Consider the following 23,566-nt stretch of genomic DNA (forward strand, 5'->3'; position numbering starts at 1 on the left):
AGTTCCTTCAGAACTCCTGAGTGAATACTATCTGGTTCTGGTGCATTATTACTGTTGAATTTATCAATTTGTTCCAAAGCCTCCTCTACTGACACCTCAGTCTGGGTCTGTTTGTCAGATTTGTCACCTAAAAAGAATGGCTGTGATGTGGGAATCTCCCTCACATCATCTGCAGCGAAGATCAATGCAAAGAATTCATTTAGCTTCTCTGCAACAGCCTTGTATTCCTTGAGTGCTCCTTTAGCACCTCGATCATCCAGTGGCCCCGCTGATTGTTTGTCAGACTTCCTGCTTCTGATGTACTTAAGAACAATTTTGCTGTTAGTTTTTGTGTCTTTTGCTAGCTGCTCTTCAATTTTTTTCTTGGCCTGCCTAATTATGCCTTTACACTTGACTTGCCACAGTTTATGCTCTTTTCCATTTTCCTCATGAGGAATTGACTTCCAATTTTTAAAGGAAAGGAGTACTTGTGGCACCTTAGAGACTAACCAATTTATTTGAGCATGAGCTTTCGTGAGCTACAGCTCACTTCATCAGCTTTCAGAGGAACAGCCGTGTTAGTCTGTATTCGCAAAAAGAAAAGGAGGACTTGTGGCACCTTAGAGACTAACCAATTTATTTGAGCATGAGCTTGAGCTGTAGCTCACGAAAGCTCATGCTCAAATAAATTGGTTAGTCTCTAAGGTGCCACAAGTCCTCCTTTTCTTTTTGCGAATACAGACTAACACGGCTGTTCCTCTGAAACCAATTTTTAAAGGATGTCTTTTTGTCACTAACCACCTCTTTTACTCTGTTGTTTAGCCATGGTGACTTTTTTTGTCCTATGGCTAATATTTTTTTTTTTTACTTGCTACATTTAGTTGGAGCCTCTATTATGGTATTTGTAAAAAGTTGCCATGCAGCTTTCAGGCATTTTACTCTTGTGACAGTTAAATGGAAATTAAAAGGAACAATTTTCCTTATTTTTGGATAGTTTCCCTTTTTGGAGTTAAAGTGTTGCTGTAGTGGGTTTCTTTGGTGTTTCCTTCCCTACAAAAATGTTAAATTACTCATGGTCACTATTTCTGAGTGGTTCAGTTACATCCACTTTTTGGACCAGACCGTGTGCACCACTTAGGATTAAATCAAGAATTGCCTCTGCCCTTGTGGGTTCTAGGACTAGCTGCTCCAAGAAGCAGTCATTAATGGTGTCTAGAAATTTTATCTCCATCCTGTCCTGAAGTGACATGTTGAAATATCCCATTATTATTGGGTTTTCTGTTTTTGTAGCCTCTTTAATCTCCTTGAGCATTTCATAGTCTCCATCACCATCCTGGTCAGGTGGTTGGTAGTATATTCCTACTGCTATACTCTTATTATTCAAGCAGGGAATTTCTACACATAGAGATTCTATGGGACTGTTTGATTTAAGATTTTTATTGTGTTTGACTCTATGCTTGCTTTCACATATAGTGCCACTTCCCCACCAGCGCAACCTGTTCTGTCCTTCCTATATATTTTGTACCTTGGTATTATCGTGTCCCTTTGATTATCATCATTCTCCCAAGTTTCTGTGTTGCCTATTATATCAGTATCCTCATTTAATATCACGGTTCAAGTTCACGCATCTTAGTATTTAGATTTCTTTCGTTTATATAGAAGCACTTATAACATTTTTCCATATTTAGTTGTCTGCCTCCATGTGACGTAATTGACCGGGACTCTTTTTCATTTGACTGTTTCTCTTCAGTTCCTATGTGTACTTTATCAACTTCTATCCTCTCCTCTCTTTAGAGTATGGAGTATCCCCTTTAATAAATCCTGCCTTAAAATGTGTCTCTGTCAGAACTGTATGCTCTTCCGCACCTGTTAGCTTTCCCACAGCTGTTGGCTTTAAAAACTCTTCTGTGACCTTTTGATTTTTTATGCCAGCGATCTGGTTCTGTTTTGATTTAGGCGGAGCTCATCCTTCCTGTACAGGCTCCTTTTTTCCCAAGAGTTCCCTACTTCCTAACATACCTCTCCTCTGAACACCATTGTCTTGCTCATGCATTGAGACCCTGCAGTTCTGCCTGTCTAAACTGGCCCTGTGTGTGGAACTGGAAGCATTTCAGAGAATGCTACCATGGAGGTCCTGGACTTCAATCCCTAACCTAGCAGCCTAAATTTGGCCTCTAGGACCTCTCTCCTGCCTTTCCCTATGTCACTGGTACCTACATGAACCACGACCATGGGTTCCTCCCCAGCACTGCATATAGTCTTGAGATGTCCACAGCCTTTGCATCCAGCAGGCAATTTGCCAAGCAGTTCTCCCAGTCACGACTAGCCCAATTATCTATATTTCTAATAATCAAATCCCCCATTACTGTTACCTGTCTCTTCCTAATAACAGGGGTCCCCTACCTGAGAGGGGTATCCTCAGGCAAGTCCAGTGCCTTAATCACAAAGCCATCCTTCCTTCTTCAGGGCTAACACTTTGCCCTTGAAGTCAATGGGAATTTCCATTACATTCTGTATTTCACACATTAATAAATGCTTAATGTGTAACAGTGGAATCATTACAGTTTTATTAGCCATACATAATGCTTTCACTCTTGATATGACTTTGCACAGATTAACAAACTGATTTCAACAACACATCAGTGTGGGGGAAATAGCGGGACAGAGGCTAAGTGCCATGCTCTTGGTCACAGAGACCGTCATTGTCAGAGTTGGGATTAGCTATCAAGGGTTCACAGTTCATTGTTCAGACCATGCCTCTCTCTCTATTAGCAGGTCCATAACCAGGGTTGGGCGAGTGGGACAGCTGCCCAGGGTGCAAACCCACAGAGGTGAAAAAATGGGGTGGAGAAATGCTGAAAAAAACACAGCAGAGGGTGCAAATATGCTTGGTCATCCGGGGTGCTAAAATGTCTATTTATGGCTAGTTAGAATATTTTAAAATGAAAAACAGTGCTTTATTACAGTGGTGTCCACTAGGGAAGGGCCAGTTTGTGTTTGTGACAGCCCCCCCATTTCCACTCTTTAAGCTTTTGGCTGTTTGCATTTGGTAAAACAGCAAACAAGCTGTTCGTCTAAATGGAATGTTTTCTTCCATAGATGCCTAGATTCCAAGGCCAGCAGGGATCCTTGAGATCATCCACTCTGATCTTGTATAACACAGACTAGAGAACTTCCCCACAATAATTCCTAGAGCAGATCTTTTTGAAAAACATCCAATCTTCCAAGTGTTAAACATGGTCAGTGATGGAGAATCCACCATGACCCTCGGTAAATTGTTCTGAGGGTTAGTCTCTAATTTTGCTTTTTTATAAAATGTTGTTTTAAAAAGCGCCGGTCATCTCAGGGGTTGTCTGTTAACAAGATAAAGCTTATAAAAGGCTTCATTTGAAAACATGGGATTTAGGGCCTGATCTTCCGAGGATCTCCATAAGAGTTGAGGCTTCCTAACATCTAACAAGATCAGGCCCTTTCTAGTGTTCTGGGACCACACTGGGGAATCCTAGATACCTGGACTAGGAACCTAGCTTCTCATTTCCAGTGTGTGGCATATGTATTATGGATTTATGATTTCCTCTCTCAGCTGTTTCATATTGTAGCTGTCTCCTGTTGTTGTCTAGAATGCAATTTTGGTAACAAAATAGGAACTGAAACAAACAAGGCGGAGTTCGGCCCAAGGAATGGCTGTATTTTATTACTTCACGAATATTAATCGGGCACACCATGGAGGAGAAAGACACTGCAGAGGGAAAACGGAATGGCTGCTGTTGTCTCCTGTATGTGCAGTTTACACCCTACCTCTGTACCCTACACCAGGCCCAGCAAACGGCGGCGGCAGCCCCGTTTAGGGTCGAAACGAACTCTTCAAACGCACGCCGCTGTTCCTGGGGAACAGAGGGCCTGGGGCGGCTTATCCGACAAGCCGAGGGAGCGAGGGGAAGTTCTCCAGGCGTCTTCAGAAGACACGGTGGCATCAAACAGCCCGAACAACCCGCTCTTGGCGGGGTCCGAGGCGGGCCGGGGCGGGGGTGCCAGCAGCGGCAGCAGCGGAGTCCCGCGGGCTCAGGCGCGGGGGAAGCAGGGGGACACGGGGGGACACCGCACCCCCCAGGCTGGCAGGGGTTTCCCCTCAGACCCAGGGGTCACGGTCTGGTTCAATGGCTCTGAGCCCCCCCCAACCCCCGCCCGCGCCCGCGCCCGCGCGCGCGTGGGGGGCGTTAATGGGTTTGTTGACTCGGGCGGGCGGGCGGCGCGCGGGCGCGGTTGCCATGGCAGCAGCCGGGCCGAGGCGCAGCCGGACGCGGCGCGGCCCATGGCAGGCGAGCCGGCGGCCGCAGGGACTCGCGGCGCTGACTAGGTAAAGGGCCGGGCCGCGCGTCTCGGGCCGCGCTGGGCGGGCGGCGTCGGGCTCTGGCGCGACGCGCCCCACCCCAGAGCTGCTCGCACGGCGCGTGGGGCGGGCTGGCGCGGGGCGCTAGCTGCGGCGGCGGCCAGTCGGGGAAGCCCTGCCTGGCTGTAAGATGGCGGCACCCAGCCTGCGCCCCTGCTAGGAGCTCCGCCGGCCCGGGTCCGCTTAGCGCCGCTTCGGCTTCTGCCCCGGCCCCCTGGCATGCTGCGCCCCCGCGCCGGCCCCTCCGCGCCCGGGTCTTGCCATCGGCGGGGACGCGCCAGGTAAGGCTGGAGCGGAGCCGCCGCGGCCGGGGTGCGCAGCCCGGCGGCCCCCGAGCGGGGCGGCCCGCGGAGCCCGGCCCGCGCGGGGGCGAGCAGCGGGCCCGGCTGCGCCCGGCCCAGGGTCCAACCTGCCCGGGGCGGCTGTGCCCTGGCGGGGGAGCCGGGCGGGGAGGCGGGAGCCGAGCTCCCGGCGCGGATGCGGTCGCTGGACGGGCTCGGAGCGGGCTGTGGCCGGTGGGGGTTGGTTGTGGGGATTTTGCTGGTGGGGGAGAGCCCGGTGTCATGGCCCTGCTGTGTGAGATGTCAGCTCGGAACTGTGTGGGCGAGTGAAAGTTGAGACTGGCATTGTTCGCGTCCCAGGCTCGTACCTTGCCTGATGCCCAGGCGGCTAGACAAGCCTGTGAACAATTGATAAAAGTTTTGGTTGGGAAAACGCTGCTGCCGTAAAAAGGAGACCGTCGCAGTGTTCATAGCCAGTGCCTCGCCTCTCTGTTTAAAGGCATATGGGCAGCGGGTGTTTATGATGCATTACGCTTGGTCAGTTTAGCCTCCTTGTCCCTTGCTTCTGTCCAGCTAAACAGTTTTGAAAAAAATGCACGTGGGGCCCTTCGTTATCTTGTTAACCCTGAAATAATTCAGTAGCCGTATTTTGTTTTGCATTTTCGGATTTTTAAAAAAACCTACGATCCAAGCTGCTGAAAGTATTTGAGACCGTATCTTCCCCTGTAAAATCTGGAGGCAAGGGAAAATGGCATTTAGTGCCGTATTTATGCACCCTTTTATTTCTGTAAAAACAGTGCAAACTGTTTGATGGACTCCTATGTTACTACAGTAAACAGAGAAGGCTAGGGAGAGATTTTTTTGGACTCCAATTAAGACATGCGCATTTGTTCATTCTGGCCACTGCACTGTAGTCTGCCTAGAAACAAAGAGCCCAAGCCCGGCTAAGTTGAAGTTGGCTCTGCGGTGTGTTGTTTGCATCGTTTGCTTGTAGGCAGAGTTAATTTAAGGAAGTGTCTAGAGCAGTTTGTTTTCTCCTGTCTGCAGGTAGAACCTCCCACGCTGGAAGGCCAGGGATACGCATTTCAGAAAGCATGCGGCCATGATAGAGATTGCAACTTGTCCCATTTTCACATTTTCGCCCTGCTGGTCTGACAGTTGTCAGTAGGTGTGCCTTCAGCCAGGGTTCCTCCTCTTTGCTGAATCACTGAGGATCTATGGCTTTATGGAGCATACACTCAAGGAAAAATATCCCCAAATAGATGTTAGAAGAAAATGTAAAAGACCTGCTAACGTTAAATAGGCTCTGGATGTAGAGTTATTTTACAGGAATGAAAGCATGTCTCTTTGCAGCAACATTAGGTGTGATGTAGTTTCGTGTTTAGAGCATTTAATGGCAAAATATGAGCTGCTGTAATGAGCATCCTCTGGCGCTGACGTAGTGAACCTGTCTCGCTCCATGAGCCTGATCCTGCATCCCTTACTCATGGGAGTAATCCGTTCTCATATAAGTAACTCCACAAAATTCAATGCAGGATCAAGACCTGCGTGTTTAAAGCTTTGAGTAAATGTGCAGCACCATATGCATGACGGATAGTAGTAATAACACTGATGTGTGTTTTGTGTTGACTAGCATTTGAATGGCCAAGAGTCATGACTCATGGATTCGCCTAAAATCGGTCAGTTAAATTGGTTTGATGACATTGTTACAGGAAATTATTTTTGACTACAAGAAAATACTTTCTGGTGTCTGATACTGAATTGTTCTTAGTCGTTCTTTATGGCTTTCTCCCCTCTCTGTGTCGATAGTTGGACATGAATAGCATGTGATGGGATCAGAAACTTTGGGACAAGATTAAATTACAGCACTTGTTGGACATGTCATGTGATCCTGTAATTAGAGTGAGGGAATAGTCTATGCTGTGTTAAAGCTATCAAGTGTCCGACAGAGTTGGAGCAGCCTAAATCAAGTCTGGTTCTGCTGGGATTATTCAGTGGCAGAGGCGATGCAGTTAAATTTCCACAAAGCAGCTTCCCTGAGGTTGAAGAGATGGGGTTTTCCACCCTTTGAATATTCACTGTTGGTATCCTACCAATTTAAGGTAGTACACGTCTTCCCACTGTGGAGTTTGGATGGTTCTTTAAATGACACAGTGCAGTTCTGAGAGCTGCTGGCTTGGTTACAAATGGGGGTTCAAATCCTACTCACGCAAACCCTCAGGAAAGGGCTTTGGGCCTGGTTCTGCAGTCGTTGCATAGGGACCCACTTCTGCAGTGTTTGTTGGTTTGAAGAGCATAAAAACTGCATGATGCTGTCTCCAAACTTGTCTCCTTGTCCAATGGGATGGGAATTAGTTTGCCAAGAAAGAAACCTATGGACAGACGGAGCTTGTTTAGTAGTCTAAGCTTCAGGAATCCTGGAGTCGCAGGCATCCACACTCATAGGTGTCAGACCTTTAGCTGGCTTCCTGTCTGTTGGGTAAAAGTCCATGTGGTCTAGCATGTTGGCGTGTGTTTGCTGTATGATTACATTGCTCTGTTGTAGGAACCATAGCATTATTACACACACACACAATTTGAAAATGCTTTGCAAAGCTATTATGGCACGAGCCATTTTACAAGTGCTAATTTCCCGTGCGTGCTCTCTCGCTCTTTCTCTTTTAAAATGAAGCCATTTTAAATTTGTGATGGTCCAATAGATGATGAATAGCTTCAGAGCTACTTAAGCAACAGATTCTTTCTGCCTGTTTTAATTATTGTAGGGTGCACATCTATTAAATCCTGCTACTGACTTCAAAGCCCCTCAGAACATTTTAAGCAGGACCCTAAACAGATCTGAAAGTCAAGGAGGAGGATGCTAGGTATTTATTTGTTCCTCCCCTCTGTGCTTCCTGGAGTAGTAATACCAGTGAAGGGCAATGAATACAGAGCTACCAGGTGGTTCCCTGCATCCATCCCACCTCTTTCCCTTCCTCTGAGCACTGCTTTAGAAAGCCGTGAGGTGGGGTTACTATCACAAAATGGCATTGTGAGGTTCCAGTTTCATTATTTCTCTGATCAGTTTTTCTTCGTTTACAAGTCACAGGATGATTTTCTAGGCCCCAGTCTGTCAAACTCATACGGGGATCTGAAAATCAGGCTGCTTTCCCCCGCTGCTTTTGTCACCAGTAATAATGATTCCGATGTCAGAATTTGGCTCACAACATGGCTCATGATGCCCAAGGCAGAATAAGAATCCACCTCACTCTCCTCTAGCTCTAGCAGTAGTAAAAATTATCTTTAGCAGTGGGGCAAACACTTGTGTGACACTCACACACATGGAGCAGATGCTGTCTTCACACGATCACTTTTCTGACCATAACCACACTCGTAGTCGCATGTGGAAACCGAATGGAGTGTTAGGAATCCTGCACTAGCCACTGAAATGGCAGTTGTGTGCTTGAAGGCAGCGTTTGAATACATTTGCATTGACAAAGGTATAGGTATGCACAGAGGCTCTATTACAGCACTCTGAAAACCAAGTCCAGACAGAACAGAGGAGAGCTGCCGCATCACACCGGTCCAGCGTGCCATCTCCCCAGATCCAACCCTCCAGCCCCCTTAATCACAAAATGTGTTCTAGCAAAACATTAGAAAATTTGCAGACATGCTCTAAACATTTGCCTGAACAAGAAAATAAGCCTAGAAGGGGGCAAGTATCCTGTTTGTTGTAGAATGTTTTTGTCTTTACTCATGTAGAAGCTCAAGAGTACAAATCTCTTTTGATTTGCCCACATGCTTTCCATAAGTAAAATTTCAGTGAGAAAATTCTATAATGCTTTGGTGGTAATTCTCTCTTACCTGGCAGGTAAACAAATACCTCATGCGTATTTTCTCTCTTTTTAATAAACATGCTGTAGACCGCCAGCCAAGGCACACATTGGTCTCTTAGCCCTCTTGCCAACGTAGCCCCTGAATCAGGGTCTAGCTTAAGCACGCACTCAGGGTCCCTTGCTTCAGTGGGATTTGAGCACATGCTCAAGGTGCTTTCCTGAATTAGTATCTAATTTGCATCAGATACAGTGCGGCAGTGTAGTGGTTGTTTGTTTAAAAGGTACATGCGCTTCCATTTTTCTGGGTAGACTCCCGTAAAGGGCTGTGGTTTTACACTCAGAAGAGATGTTATATTCCCAGATTAGAACTAGTATCTTCAAATATTTTCTTGCCCCAGCTTGATGTGAAGGACATACCACGGGACTGATTCTTCCTCTCTCACTTTGAGTAGTATCCTGTGATTAGCGCTATCAATTTAAATTGGACGTCTCACCGAGTAAGGTTCCACTCAGCCGGGGTAAGGGTAGCAAAATCTGACTGTGTGCTTTTCAAAGAGCACATATAGCGATATGCAATGGAAAAACTGTAGTCTTTAGGGGATGGTATTTTATGTCTAAGGGCTTCTGAACGCATAAAATCAGGGAGAATGCGCCTGTGTAATCCGATCTGTTCTTGAAAGACTTGCAGAGGGCTACATGCTGCAGACATAAGCTGTGTCAATAAGAACTCTATTCACTCTCTGAAAACAGCCTCGTGATCCAGGTTTGATTGGCAGCCTTCCTAAGGGAGGGCTCTTTTTTGAGCAAGAGCTTGGATTTTGGCGGCACTTCTGACTGACTCGACTGCCTTTTCTACCTCCCATTTATTGTTCTTTCCTCGGTGCGATAAACTTGGATTTCAGATCTGGAGGCTTCTTGGGGGAGCAGTGGGAATTTCATGCAAGGATAACATGAGTGCAAAGAAGGTTTCCTTTCTCACAATGCAGCTCCTCAGCCAAAGCAGCTTGTAGGAAAGAGAAGGTGACAGATTTAGAAGAATATGAGGTAGGAGTTGAAATTGCCATGTGTGAGAGAGAACATTCATGTGTGCTACTCAGGGTGCTTTAATTACTGTATAAAGCACATGCCCTTACGAAAGTCAGATATTTTATTGTGCAGAATATATATTCATATGCCCTTATGCACATTCTGGATGGCTTTATACAAGCTAGTGAGACACCCAGAAGAGGATTCGGAGTGTAAGGTGAGATTCTGCTCTCACCATAAATTTGGCACAACTCTATTGGCATTACAATACCAGAATCTGGCTCATTAATTTATTTTTTAAACTTCAGAAAACCTGGTTCTGTGGTGTTAAACATTTTACTACCTGGTGTTTAACCTTTTAAAATTTTGTAGGTTATATCTGCTTGAGCTAATAAAATAGTAGTGTAAGCCTGTACGAAAGTAGGATTTTAATTACAATGTTGAATTAAAAGTCTTTAGTTTGGTGTGTGCGGTCTGTGTAAATTGCAGCTTTTGTTGCAATGTATGCTGCGGCTGGAACATTTGTTCTCGTGAGCATATGAAGCCAGCATATTTGGCATTCAATAAGGGTCTTTTGCAAAGGGACACTCACAACGTTGCCAACACTCCTGACTTTTGTTGCAGGTCTTGTGATCTGTTTGGTGTTTTTCTGAAAGCCCCAGGTCCTGGAGTCAAACGACTGAGTGAGAAACTCAGCTTTTGTTTAAAAAGGAAAAAAGAAAAAAAGTTTCTAGCCCTTGTGTTTGCAGAGAAAAGCTTGAAAATGTGACCAGTGTAACTTAAAGCTCAAAACCAACGGCAAAGAAAAGGACCCAAAGTTATTTAAAAAAACCTCATGATTTTTAAGCCAACTTCATGACTAGTTGAGGCCTAACTCATGATTTTAAATGCTTGGGGTTGGCAGGGCTCAAATATGCCCATATTGAGTCAATGGGTAGATCCTGTAAATCTGTGTAGCTGCATGGAAGCTAGTCGAGCTCTGTCAGTTTGCACCAGCTGAGAATCTGGCCCTGTGAGATTTGCACTGTTCTTTCCGAAGAATTTAGCCTCACAGTTTGTTTGCCTGTTTCTCTCCAGTGGTTTTTATTTATTAACCATCCAACCCTGCTCTTATGGACATCAGTATCCAATTCCTATCCATGTCAGTGGGAGCAGGATTGGGCCCTAAGAAAACAGTGTGCAAAACAGTCGGGGCAGTCATGAACTGTGACAAGCAATGACAGGAAATGCTGGTTTCTCTGCTCTGGCTCATAACTCGGTGAGGCCGCAGCTGGGTAATTTGTTTTTACTTCCTGTTCCAAATCTGTTTGGGTCAAAAGCAGCAGTGTTTTTCCATATAAAGATGTTTGGCTTTATTCTGCAAGGCAGCAATAAATCTGACACCAAGTACAACATGTTTCTTGCATTTCAGAGTCTCTGTAATGCAGCCGCTGACTTTAATTTGGACGGTGAAGCCTTTATTTGTGCTTTTAGAGGGCCAGGGCTGCACTAGCATTTTTAAACAGCAGAAAGCTGAATATTTTTATTTAAAAGCGTTTTAAATCACAGCAGGCTGGGCTGTAGCCACAGCATGGAAAAGGGACTCAGGAAGTCTCCTTTCCATTCCTGGCTTTGCTTTGGACTCCCTGAGAGATGGTGCACAAGCCCCATGGGGATAATACTTCCTTGGTTCATGGGACTTAATTCATTAATATTTGTGAAGTGTGGACAGTGCTATCAAAGTGCAGAGGCTTATATAATAATGGACCAAAGTGTGCGGTCTCACCAAGCAAAGCTCCTGTTGGCCCATGGCTGTTTTTCTGATCAGTTGATGGATTGGTCATTAAAGTTAGTAATAAAGCTAGGAATGCTGAGAGAGAAAATTTCCAAGATTTGTTGACAAGGAAACCTCCCCAGGCAGATGGAGAACATCACGCGATAGCTCTTTTTAAATTGTCTCTCTCTAAAAATACGTTAAACCAAAAATTGTACAGTACCCTAACTCCCTTTGAGATCTTCCTGCAATATGCATGCTAACCAGATCGAGAACTCTCTCGACTCAGGACCTGACTGAATAATAATTGGTTTGGAGGACTTTTCTGAGGAGGCACCATCAAGAATGATAGGCCCAAAATTTAAACTGACTTGAATAGTTTTTCATGTCACACTGATCATGAAACACAAACCTTCCAAAGAGATGGTTGTGCCTTTGTTAAAATCCCAACTTCTCACCTGGGTGACCTACCTACAGTAAACCCAAGGGCTTTGGGGGTTCTGGTAAGAATTGTCAAATTTTTAAATTTAAACAAAGAAAAAAATGTAGAAATTTTGAATTTTAGCTGCAAAATATTCTTCTCATAACATATTTCATCAAAATATTTTCTTTTTTTTTAACCTTGTCCCTAAATTCTGGGTTCTTCCCATCCCCGACACAACTACAAACCAAACTGGGCTTGCCAGTCAGTGCCACTCCACAGTTCCAGATGTTAATTGTCGGATTAGTTGAGGTCAAGAACTTTGTCACACAACATCCCCATCCCACCTAAAAGCCCACTTACGGGTCCAGGCAGTCTCAGTGGCAGGCAGGGAGGCATTGGGTTGGCTTTCCTCCACCTGTCTGATACAGTCCAAAGTCTGTGCTACCAGATCCAGTTGCTATGTGCAGCTGCTGGTTGGGTCTTGTGAAGTTAGCGCCACACCATTGCTATTCCAGCCTCGTCCACTCCCACTTTCAGACTCTCCTGGTGCGGGGGAGAGGGCCCTTGAATAGAGAGCCCACTCCCAGCAGTAGAGCGCCCCCTGAAAGCTGGGCACAAAACAGATTTCCCATCCTATGAGAATTTTTGAGATTTTGAATTTTTTTCCCATCCTGAACTGGGACGAAAAGTTGAAATCTCTAAAACTTCTGTGAACAAAAATCTGAAAAAAGTTCAGGTTGTGTCAGTTTGAACTTCTAGTTTATTTGTGATTTTATTTATTTATTTATTTATTTAAAAATCATTAGAAATTAACTTAAATTTCAAACCAAAAAGTATTTGGACCTGAAAAATGAAACTCTTCCATTTTAAGTTTTTCCCCTAGATATTTTCCACAATGAGAAATTAATCAAAATTGATCCTTTCCCATAAACAGTTTTGGTTTTGACAAATTGGCATTTGTGATGAAAAAACATTCATGGAAAAATTCATGCCGAGCCCTACACCCGGTCTCTCAGGCATACCCCTTGGTCCTGCCTGTGTTGAGCTTGATTCCCCGCCCCAGTCAGAGTCAGCTCCCTGTACAGTCAGGGTGGCTCAGGGCATAGCTAGTACAATTCCTGAGCCCTTCTGTGAGTACACGCACAATCACAATCTATTATCATGTATACAATCAGAACAAGAACAAATCCCAACTAAAGCAACCTAACCCAGCATGTGGAGCTATGGGTATGCAACATTCTAACTCATGTAAATGAGGCTGGCCAAAGCAGGCTTTCCCCCTTTCCTCCTAGAGGGAGGAGAGGGACTTTCACTTGGGTGGGGAGCTGCAGTGATGCAAGACTTTACCAAGCATGATGGTTCTGCACCTGCCAGTCTTAGGAGGGAAAGAGGAGTCCCAATAAGCTCACCAAGATCCCCCACATTGCAGAGCAGAGAATTGATTATAAAGCTGCCACCCGTCATTTAAAATTTGCCCTTTGGAGTTCACGCACCCCTGTCTGATGATCTATGTGTGATAGCTGCAAACCCCCTACTGACACACATAGGCCTGTCTCATGAGACTAGTCCCATTGACGTCATGTGAGTAGGGATTTGCAGGACTGGGTTCTGCAGGAGGTGGGACAGTACCACAGACACTGTGTGCAGTACTTTGGTCTCAAATGTGATGCTTAGAATGAAGAAAAGGAGGACTTGTGACACCTTAGAGACTAACCAATTTATTTGAGCATAAGCTTTCGTGAGCTACAGCTCACTTCATCGGATGCATTCATCGAATGAAGGTTCTGTTAAGTGGTACCACATCAGTTTTGTGCCATATTGTATGGTGGAAAGATACGACTGAAAAAAGGACCCTGAGATCTATTTAGAGGCACAGGACGGTCTTTGGTAGGTCTAATAGTTGACTTATTTGCTTGCTGTACACTGCCTTGTAGTCATATTTCAACTTAAAAGCAACCAGTGTTTGCTGCTAAGGAGACACTGGGATTTGTAAACTCAGCCCAGCAACGGGATTTGTAATTGACTGTATCCTGACTTCCTACGTCAGACGGAAACAGGGCTCGATGCCATTGTAAAATACAGAAACCATTGGAATTAGAAACAGCCTCTAACTGAGGGCTCAGGTCACGCCAAAGGCCAGGTGACAAATACCCACAAATGAGGGGGACAAGCAGATTATTAATACAGGAAACCTAAATTCCTGGGGTAGTCCTCCCCGTCCCTGTGTGTAAGTGACTGTGGATGACTGCAGTTTCTCTTTGTTTCAGATGTAATTTATTTCGAACAGTAAGTGTGAGGGGGAACCACACTTGTGCAGAACGGGGTGACTAGGGCTAGAATGCGTGTCTCTGAAAAAGAGGGACAGTTGAGAAGGAGGATCAATCTCGATTGCTCCTCTGATGTGCTGAGTGCTCTCAGTTTCCACTGACTTCAGCAAGATTTAAGGGTGCTCAGGAGCTGAAGGAATGCTCCGTGCAGGGCAGGATCAAGCTGTTGTTGACAGTGGTTCCACTTCTTGCCAGCTAGTGTTTGGGTTTTTTTTAGATTAGAAATCATAAAACAATGCCACTAGTGTAGTAACTTATTGATTAATAAGCACAATGCTTAATGTAGCTGAAAGCTGGAGCTGCAAGAAGGTCAAATACGTTTTTATTGGCAATTAATGTACCTTTGAAAGAGATGCAATGGACAGCTTAGTAACTGTGGGACTGATCCTGCATTATTGCAGACAGTCAGTCTGGTCTGAACTGGCTCCTCCGTGGCCTGCTCACAAATAATCGTCCACACAGCCTTGTGCTGTAGGCTTCCAAATGTATTTGTTTGCCTGGCCTTGCTTTGTCAATCCCTTACTGTGTAGCGTGCGCACAGACGGCTCTGGCCATGTGGAGCCTCTTCGATTTCTTTAGGGTTCTGAACTGGGCCCTAAAGAATGGGGCAGCATTGCGGGATTGAGACTCTAACTTGGTATGCAGTGCTTTGCAGGTTTGCATGCAGTGCAGTCACACAGTGTAACAACTGTCCCGGCTCAGGTTCTTTGGAAATGGAAATGAGCCTGGGAAGGTTTAGTGGGAATATTTCTGATTTTGTTCAACTGCAAACACCTGTGGTTGGTTATCTGTGTTCCTGATGTCCTTCATTTAAACACTCTGGGCTGCTCAGTCTGCAGTAGAAATGCTGGCTGGTGGGGTTACAGCTTCGATTTGGGACCTTTCTGTGATGAAATGTTAAAACTAATTTTTCTTTTAAAAAGAAAATCTGCATTTCTGGGTGTGACTTTACTGCTCTCACTGCACTCTGTGTTCACTGATGTCTGCTTTCACATCAGTAATTCCTAGGAGGGTAATGTGGAGTAGTGAGTTAATTAGGTTCTCGACTTTCACCACTAGTGCCCTGGATTTACAATCTGCTTTCAGTCACAAGTGAAATGAGTTTGTGGTCTCAGTCAAGCTGCTGTTTGAAGCATGTGTTACAGAATGACCACGCTTATCACATGGTGTATAGATAAAACCTGGGACTGGCTTTCACTCTGTGGCAGGGGCTTTCAGTTTGTCCTGCAGTGAGTAAAGAGAGGTTGGTGGTACTGCCTCCTTTCCCGCTTGGTGGATACAAATTTTTGAGAGAACTTGTTTTTAGGAAAGTCATGTAGCAAATGCTTCTGAAGGAAAAGAGAGGACCTGGATTGACATTCAAGTGGAAACAGTTGAAATTAAAAAATTCCAGAGCACCAAGAACAAAAGTTCCCCTGCAGTGTTTCTGATAAACAGGGTGTCATTGTGGTAGTGTCTGAGACTTAGATGATGAAACTGACAATAAATAAAAGTGAAACTGGAATGGAATGCAGACACTTAATATTCTAAATAGTAAAAGTCCATTAAATGTTAATATAAGTGTTACTAGCAGTTCCATACCGTTGATAAGGATTTCTGTTTTTAAAGTATAAACTCTTTAACTAGGTATTTTCCCTTTTTAATGTGGAACTGTATTAATGAGTCAATGTTGTTCCCATTCCCTGACCTCTCTTAGATTGTGAGCTCCCCAGAGCACACGCTGTCCTTATATTTTTAGAAAGCATCTGACAAATAAATGGTGCTATTGTAAATAAATAATAGATTAATGTATCCTTAGTTTGCTTAGTACGGGATCAGTCCTTTCTAAGCAAACCAATCATTGAAGTGGTGGATCAGGCCCTCAGTTTGACATCAGGACATATTAGTATTTTAAGCCCATTTAAAATTGTGGTTTTTCTTGGATTTCTCCAAATGGAATCTCAGGTGAGTGATTTCAGAGAGCAAGTCTATTGAATCCGGTGAGCAAAGGGCTAGGACAGGGATTACTGCCATCTAATGTGTTTGCTGACACAGAGCAGATTTCTTTCAGAAATACCAGCTGGGAAATTTCAGAGGAACAGCCGTGTTAGTCTGTATTCGCAAAAAGAAAAGGAGTACTTGTGGCACCTTAGAGACTAACCAATTTATTTGAGCATGAGCTTTCGTGAGCTACAGCTCACTTCATCAGATGTTTACCGTGGAAACTGCAGCAGACTTTATATACACACAGAGGACAGTGGGGTGGGAGGAGGTATTGTTTCATATTCTCTGTGTGTATATAAAGTCTGCTGCAGTTTCCACGGTAAACATCTGATGAAGTGAGCTGTAGCTCACGAAAGCTCATGCTCAGATAAATTGGTTAGTCTCTAAGGTGCCACAAGTACTCCTTTTCTTTCAGCTGGGAAATAAGGCTCAAACAGCCCTGGTGCAGTAATGATAGGAGGGTTGCTGGTGATTTGCTGGGAAACAGGCCAGGACTGACCTTGGGATTCTTGCTTCTTGAGAGAGCAGGAATCAGGATTCTCGCAAGTATGTGCAGCTCTAATGTGTGGAGCGGATGGACATGTTTGGGGGCAACATCAGACACCTTCATCTGGGGGCATTGTCACTATAATATTATAGCAGCTTATTTTCTGCAGTAAAGCACCCATAGTTCTTGACAGTAATTGTTTGTGTTGTTGTAGTTTATTTAGATGTATGCAGAAGATCCAGGCACCCATAAAGAGAGCTGAAAACGAAAGGGAGAATTAAAACATGAAATCTGCTTGATCATGACCCGAATCTGCTAATCACAGCCTTGCAGAAGGGAGGAGGGTGTAGGGCTGCATATTAGTCAGGGTTAGGCAGAGGGCGGGCTGTGATCATTTGCTTGGGACAACTTCTTTATGGAAGAAAACAAACATTCCCCCCCACCTCCCAGTGTTAGAGCTTATAAATCCAGACAGCCAAAGAAACTTGATTACAAATAACGACTTGGCCTTTAATAGTCACTGAGCCCCATGGTGCGTGGCATTGCTGTACATGTCGCGTATAATAAAGGACACTACGTTCCTTTGAGCAGGGGGTTGGACTAGATGACCTCCTGAGGTCCCTTCCAACCCTGATATTCTATGATTCTATGATTCTAACCCCTGATTTTGATAGCCCTTATAAGGGAAACATGGCTGCAGGAGGCCCTAATTCACAAAAACACATAAGCACATGCCTAAATCGCACTGAAGTCAAGGGATTTTTGGTACATGCTTAAGTGCTTTCCTAAATCAGGGTCTTAATTTGAATGTATCTTTGTGGGTTTAGATTAGAGCTTTTTATTGAATTTCAGGTGTGATTCGGATATCTTTTATTCTTTTAACTGAAGGAATTAACTTTCCTGGTGTTCTTTAGAGCCTATTTAATTTTGACTTTGACACTGTCTGTGTTTCCGTATAAAAATTGTATCTTAATAGGATCCCTGACTAACGTCATGCCAATGGTACTCTTACATCTTAAACTTTGTGTCTTTATTAATTCCACATTGTAACAGAGAAGATGTGCCAGGCTATATAACACTATTTTGATGATTAAAATGGTACCAGTAAGTACTTTTAACACCCCATTTGGATCAGTCCTCGGCTGTTGACTTGGTGGAACTATGTTGATTTACACCAGTTATCTTGTCTGTTAACCTTCCAAAATACCAAGCACAAGCTTACCTAAAGGATTGATTGAGTTAACACATGGAGGTCCTGAACCAAAGTGCAGTGAAGACTCTTATTTTGTTCAATGGGCATTGGATCCTGCCTCCCCCCTCACACCCACTTTTTTTAAGGTTATGCATAATTTAAGAAAGAGCTGATCTCAAAAATATAACTGTACAACAGATACTTAAAAATTTCATCACGTGGTGCCCCTATATACAATTTACCTAGTTATGCAATTTTTAGACCTCACTCTCCCCCCACATACATCACTACTGAAAAACTGAGAAATGCCTGGCTTATTGTGTATTAAGTTTTGCAGCTATCCTGTCTTCTCAGAACCAGAGCCAATGACATCTCACTGATTAGATAGAGATCTCATTTGTTCATTGATAATTCCATTGCTTTATTATTTATATTATCAGAGGGCCTTGGAATCCCAGTCATGGGCCAATTCCCATTCTGCTAGGCCCTGTTCAAACACAGAACAGAAAGACGGCCCCTGTCCCAAGGAGTTTACAATCTCAGTGTAAGACACAAGACAACAGATGGATACAGACAGCCAGAGGACTACAAGGAAACAATGAACAATGTTGGTCAGTGTGCTGGGCAATGGTTTATCATACTGGTGGCCCAACTGCTCTTAAAGCATTACAGCAAAAGCGAGTTTTAAGGAGGGATTTGTGGGATAATGAAGTAGCATTGCAGATGTTTGCAGGGAGCTCTTCCTGCCCATTAGGGGCAGTGAAGGTGCTTGTTTGAAAACGTAGCAAGAGGGTGATGAAGGTGGGTGCTGACATCACAATCCTAAATGAGGTTTGATAGGTGGATAGGGATAGCCCATGGAGGGCCTTGGGAGTGAAGACAAGCGGTGTGCATTTGATGTGATAGAGAAGAGGGAGCCAGGGGAGAGATGCAAATAGAGGAAAGACGCGGTGAAAGTAACGAGAGGAGTTGTGGCAACATTCTGAATATTGCACTGGGCAAGGCTAGAGGAAAGGCTGTTGTAGTAATCCAGATGATGAGGCCCCATAAGGAGTTACCACAGTAGCTAGTCACACAGTCCTTTGTATTTAGGTCAGGTACTTCATTGACATCCTGGCTCCTTGTTGCAGAATGAATGAATAACCTCTTGGTGAAGTTAAATGGATGAACTTGAGACATGTTTTCAGCTTGGGGCCAGGGCTGTGGACGGGAAACTCCTGAGATAGTTCACCATTACCTGTGTTTTGTGGCAGGAATTTACCTTATAGGCTCCCAAGCGAAAATTCTTGTTTGTCTTTTCTGTCTCCAGATGCAACAGAGAAAAAAATATATATATATATAAGAGGGGGAGGTTCTAAGAGAGCCCATAGTCAACAAACAGCGGTGTTTGTACAGTATGATCAAAAGAGAGCCTGGGAACTCTGACAGCTGGAGAAGAGAGTGAGCTTAGACAAGCCTGCGCTGGAGTTCCTGTGTGTTCTCTATGCCCTTAAGCACATGAGGATTAAGCTCACAGTAAAAGAACAGGGTCAGGTCTAGACCAAGAAGTAGCCTGTGGAATGCAGCCAAAAGTGTAAGTAAGATTTTTTTCTGTAACAGCATCCTAGATGTGACAGTTCTGTTGACTTAGCTGAAATGAAGCTGACATCTGTAAGTCAGGCATGATTGGAAGGGAAAACAGGTGGAGCATAGCTGCATAAAGTAAAGAGGAGTTAAAGGGAACTGCCAGGGGGGTGCGCGTGGTCCTGGCTTTTGCAGTTTGGCACTGGATTGGAAATCTCTGCCTTCCCTTGTGATTTTGGAGCCCTTTCACTTTCATCACTGTTTCCCCCACATCCTTTATTGGGCCTCCCAAGCACCTGCAGCCTCTACTGGCTTTTCTCTTGTCCCCCTGTGCAGCTCTCAGTGCGTCTCTCCTGCTACAAAGACTGTTCCCCACGCTCCTGAAGTGCCTGGCTTTTTGGACAAAAGTCTTTGAGTTCAGTCTTGGCCTTCAGCCTCTAAAGGGGACATTTCCAAATAAAGCTCTGGCTTTCTGTAAATCGTGGCTAATCATGAAGACCCAAAAGCCATCAGTTCTGTTAAATGCCTTTCACTATGCGCAAACTAGCAGCCTGTACTGCTAAGGATTAAATGCCTCAGACTACATAAGAGAATGTTCTTCTGTTCGCTTCGCCCCACGTTTCCCTTTGCTGCCTGGCTTGTGCCATGTTGGCTGCTGATCACTGTTAAAGAATGTGTTTCATCAGTACCAGAAAAATAAAAAAGTAAACTATGACACTCCTGTGGGAGCATCACCTACTGCTTGTAGTTAAAGCTTCAGGCCAGAAAGCAAAGATATGAAGACAACATTACTGCAGCACCCTTTTTCTTACCCAGAGCCTTTCAGCCGATTTCAAAAGGGCTTTACTAAGGATGTCAGTCTCATTATTCCCATTTGACACACGGGGAAACTGAGGCACAGAGATTAAATGACTTGCCCAAATTGTCATATCTTTTAAAGAAGCACTCTGCTGCCCCAGGAAGCCCATTGTATTGATTGGGACCATACTTGCCCATCTTTGTAAAGTGCTTTCAGATGTGTGAATGGAAATGCTATGTAAATGTGATTATTATATTTTATTTCCACACATTTTAGGCAATAAAACTGATTGAAAATTTTCCACAAAAGCATTTTTTTAAACAGAAAACATTTTATTGATTCAATGAGAATTTTTACAAAAAATGTCCATTTTCTTCCAAATTTGGCAGGATTTGTCAAAAAACTGGAAACCAGAAAAATGAAAGTGTCTGTGAAAACAAAAACATTAAGCAAAATATGAGGACGGGGGAGGGGAATCATTGCCCGGTTGGCTCTATTGGGCAAACTTTAGCCCTGGCATAAGTGGGAAAAATTACCCTTGACTTCATTGGTGCAAATTCATCTCTGTTGTTTCTCCAGTGCTGTAATTGGAGTTACACCAGGACTGGATGTGGCCTATTGCATCTATTGAGTATGAAAATCTAATTTTAAATCCTGCCAGAGACTGCTTCTGTTCATGTAAGATATATAATCTGCACAACCCTGTGTCATCAAGTATACGCCCCTAAGTCCTAAGTGGAGAAGTTGTCTGATTAAAGGCACTGACAGGATAAGAACTGTTTGATTGAGAGAGCTGTGCGACAGTGTTCTTTAAGTTCAAGCATTCTCTCCAGTTCAGTGACACTGATGGTTGCAATGGCTGTTCACACCAAGCCATTCATAATTTTTATACTTGAGAAATAACAATAGCATAAATGCTAATAGCACTGCTTAGGGTTCTGGGCCTCTCCATCAAGAGATGGCTGATCTTGTGAGAACAAATGATCACCGTTCTCATTTTATTCCCTAAACTCATTTTCAGATGTGACCAGAGCCAGCATTTACATTTGGGACCCCAAAAGTAAAATGTAGCTAATTACCCCCACTCTACCATATAGCCGGTTTCATGTTTACAAAAACAGTACGTTCGGTGAGACTGGTTTTTCTGGTAAATGATGCTACCATTCTTCAGAGCCACACAGAGAGCCCCAAATCCATAGGTGATTGGATACTGTATCAGCAGCATCTCTTCAGCTGTGTGCCTAACCTCCCTATAGGGCTCCAGTATGGCCTGGGCTACATGCAACTGAAATAATACATTTTTATTTTCCACTTCAATGATGGTTTGTATTACAGTACTGTTTATGGGTTCCAGTCGAGATCAGGGCCCTGTTGGGCTAGGCCTTGCACGTACATATAGTAAAAGAGCTCCTGCCTCTAAGAGTTTACGGTCCAAGTAGGCTCTAGCTATGTCTACGCTGGAGCTGGAGTTGTAATTTCCAGCTTGGGTAGACCTACTCGGGCTAGCTCTGATCAAACTAGCATGCTGAAAATTGCTGTGTAGCCCACAGCAGTGCAAGCAGCAAGTGTGTGCCATAGACTTCAGTCAGGTTCTAACCCCAGGTTAGCTAACCCCTTCTGCTTGCTACTCATGCCGCCCCAGCTACAGTTCTGTTATTAGTGAGCTATCATGGGTATGTCTCCTTGAGCTGGAAATTACGCCTCCCAGCGACAGAGTAGACATACACAAAGAGTGGGCAGAAGTTACTATAATCCCCATAAAAAGAAAAGGAGTACCTGTGGCACCTTAGAGACTAACAAATTTATTTGAGCATAAGGTTTCGTGAGCTACAGCTCACTTCATTGGATGCATTCAATGGAGTCCAGACTAACACGGCTGCTACTCTGAAACCTGTAATCCCCATGTTACGGATGGGAAGCAGAGGTACAGATCAACTATGTGATTTACCCCTGGTCACACAGGGAGTTCAAGTTGGAGCGAGGAATTAAACCCAGATCTGTGAAGTTTTGTGCCTTAACTGCAAGACCAGCCTTCCTCGTTGGAACGTTTGTTCAAACCAGAGCCTGAGTCTGCCAGCCAGTGTGCTTTTCTGGCTGCTGCATGGATAGCTCATGGGGTGTTGAACGCAAGTGACCCCACAAGAAGGAAGAAGATTAAAATATGTCTCCATTGCACTTTTCTTCTCTATTTCTCTAGTGGAGCTATTTTACATCCTTCCCTTCCCAGCTCTCCAGCCATTGATGGTCTTTGTCAAAACGTTGACATCGGCAAAGGCCCAGGGTTTTGTTTCATTCTAGGCAATGGAGGAATATGATAGGAGCCTGCTCTGTGAGGTGCTGAATAACTTCAGCTGCCAAAGAGGTCAGAGAGAGTGGAGAAAACTCAGGACCTTACTGGATTGTGCCCAGAGCGTGGGGCAGTCTCTGAAGTAGAGTTTTTGGTGTTCTGAAGGCAACTGGATGCCCTGTCCGATTTCACACTGCCAGTTCCTTTCTTTTGACTGACTCACAGCCAGGGGGTGAGAGCCGGGGCTGGCTTTCCAACGTGATGATGGTTATTAGAAGAAAAGGATGGAGGTGGAGACATAGAGGCAGTGAATTCTCCCAGACTGCAGTGCTGGGCATCACAACATGGGGAGTAGATGGCCAGCCCTCTGTGGAGAAAGAGGTGGTTAGGGACTATTTAGAAAAGCTGGACGTGCACAAATCCATGGGGCCGGACGAGTTGCATCCGAGAGTGATAAAGGAATTGGCGGCTGTGATTGCAGAGCCATTGGCCATTATCTTTGAAAACTCGTGGCGAACGGGGGAAGTCCCAGATGACTGGAAAAAGGCTAATGTAGTGCTCATCTTTAAAAAAGGGAAGAAGGAGGATCCTGGGAACTACAGGCCAGTCAGCCTCACCTCAGTCCCCGGAAAAATCATGGAGCAGGTCCTCAAGGAATCAATCCTGAAGCACTTACATGAGAGGAAAGTGATCAGGAACAGTCAGCATGGATTCACCAAGGGAAGGTCATGCCTGACTAATCTAATCGCCTTCTATGATGAGATTACTGGTTCTGTGGATGAAGGGAAAGCAGTGGATGTATTGTTTCTTGACTTTAGCAAAGCTTTTGACACGGTCTCCCACAGTATTCTTGTCAGCAAGTTAAAGAAGTACGGGCTGGATGAATGCACTATAAGGTGGGAAGAAAGTTGGCTAGATTGTCGGGCTCAACGGGTAGTGATCAATGGCTCCATGTCTAGTTGGCAGCCGGTGTCAAGTGGAGTGCCCCAGGGGTCGGTCCTGGGGCCGGTTTTGTTCAATATCTTCATAAATGATCTGGAGGATGGTGTGGATTGCACTCTCAGCAAATTTGCGGATGATAATGTTAATGTTTGTGAAGTGCTGTGAGAGTCTTCGGTGGAGGACTCTATGCAACCACAAAATATTAATTTCCTGGCCCGTGTCAGCTGCTGGTTTAGACTGGGGGTAGATTATATTGCCCTAGCACTGTCCCTGGGCGCAGGAATGCATCCATTATACTCTTAACCAGGCTATGACTGCCGG

General features: G+C 44.7%; 1 protein-coding gene across 8 annotated transcripts in view; it reads left to right on the forward strand.

The window, feature by feature from the left end:
• The first annotated feature begins 3,740 nt into the window (after positions 1 to 3,740).
• MBNL3 (muscleblind like splicing regulator 3) overlaps positions 3,741 to 23,566 on the forward strand; it is a 122,397-nt gene continuing 102,571 nt past the window's right edge. For 2 of the 8 annotated variants that reach the window (XM_048863266.2, XM_075132586.1), the window contains exon 1: positions 4,453 to 4,650. The gene's annotated coding sequence lies outside the window, so the exon portion shown is untranslated. Of the gene's footprint in view, positions 3,756 to 4,249; positions 4,337 to 4,451; positions 4,651 to 8,616; positions 9,507 to 23,566 lie in introns of those variants that run through there. The other 6 variants (XM_075132584.1, XM_075132581.1, XM_075132585.1 and 3 more) reach the window with 6 other exon arrangements.

Source organism: Caretta caretta, chromosome 9 (assembly GCF_965140235.1).
Source record: "Caretta caretta isolate rCarCar2 chromosome 9, rCarCar1.hap1, whole genome shotgun sequence".
Taxonomy (NCBI): Eukaryota; Metazoa; Chordata; order Testudines; family Cheloniidae; genus Caretta; species Caretta caretta.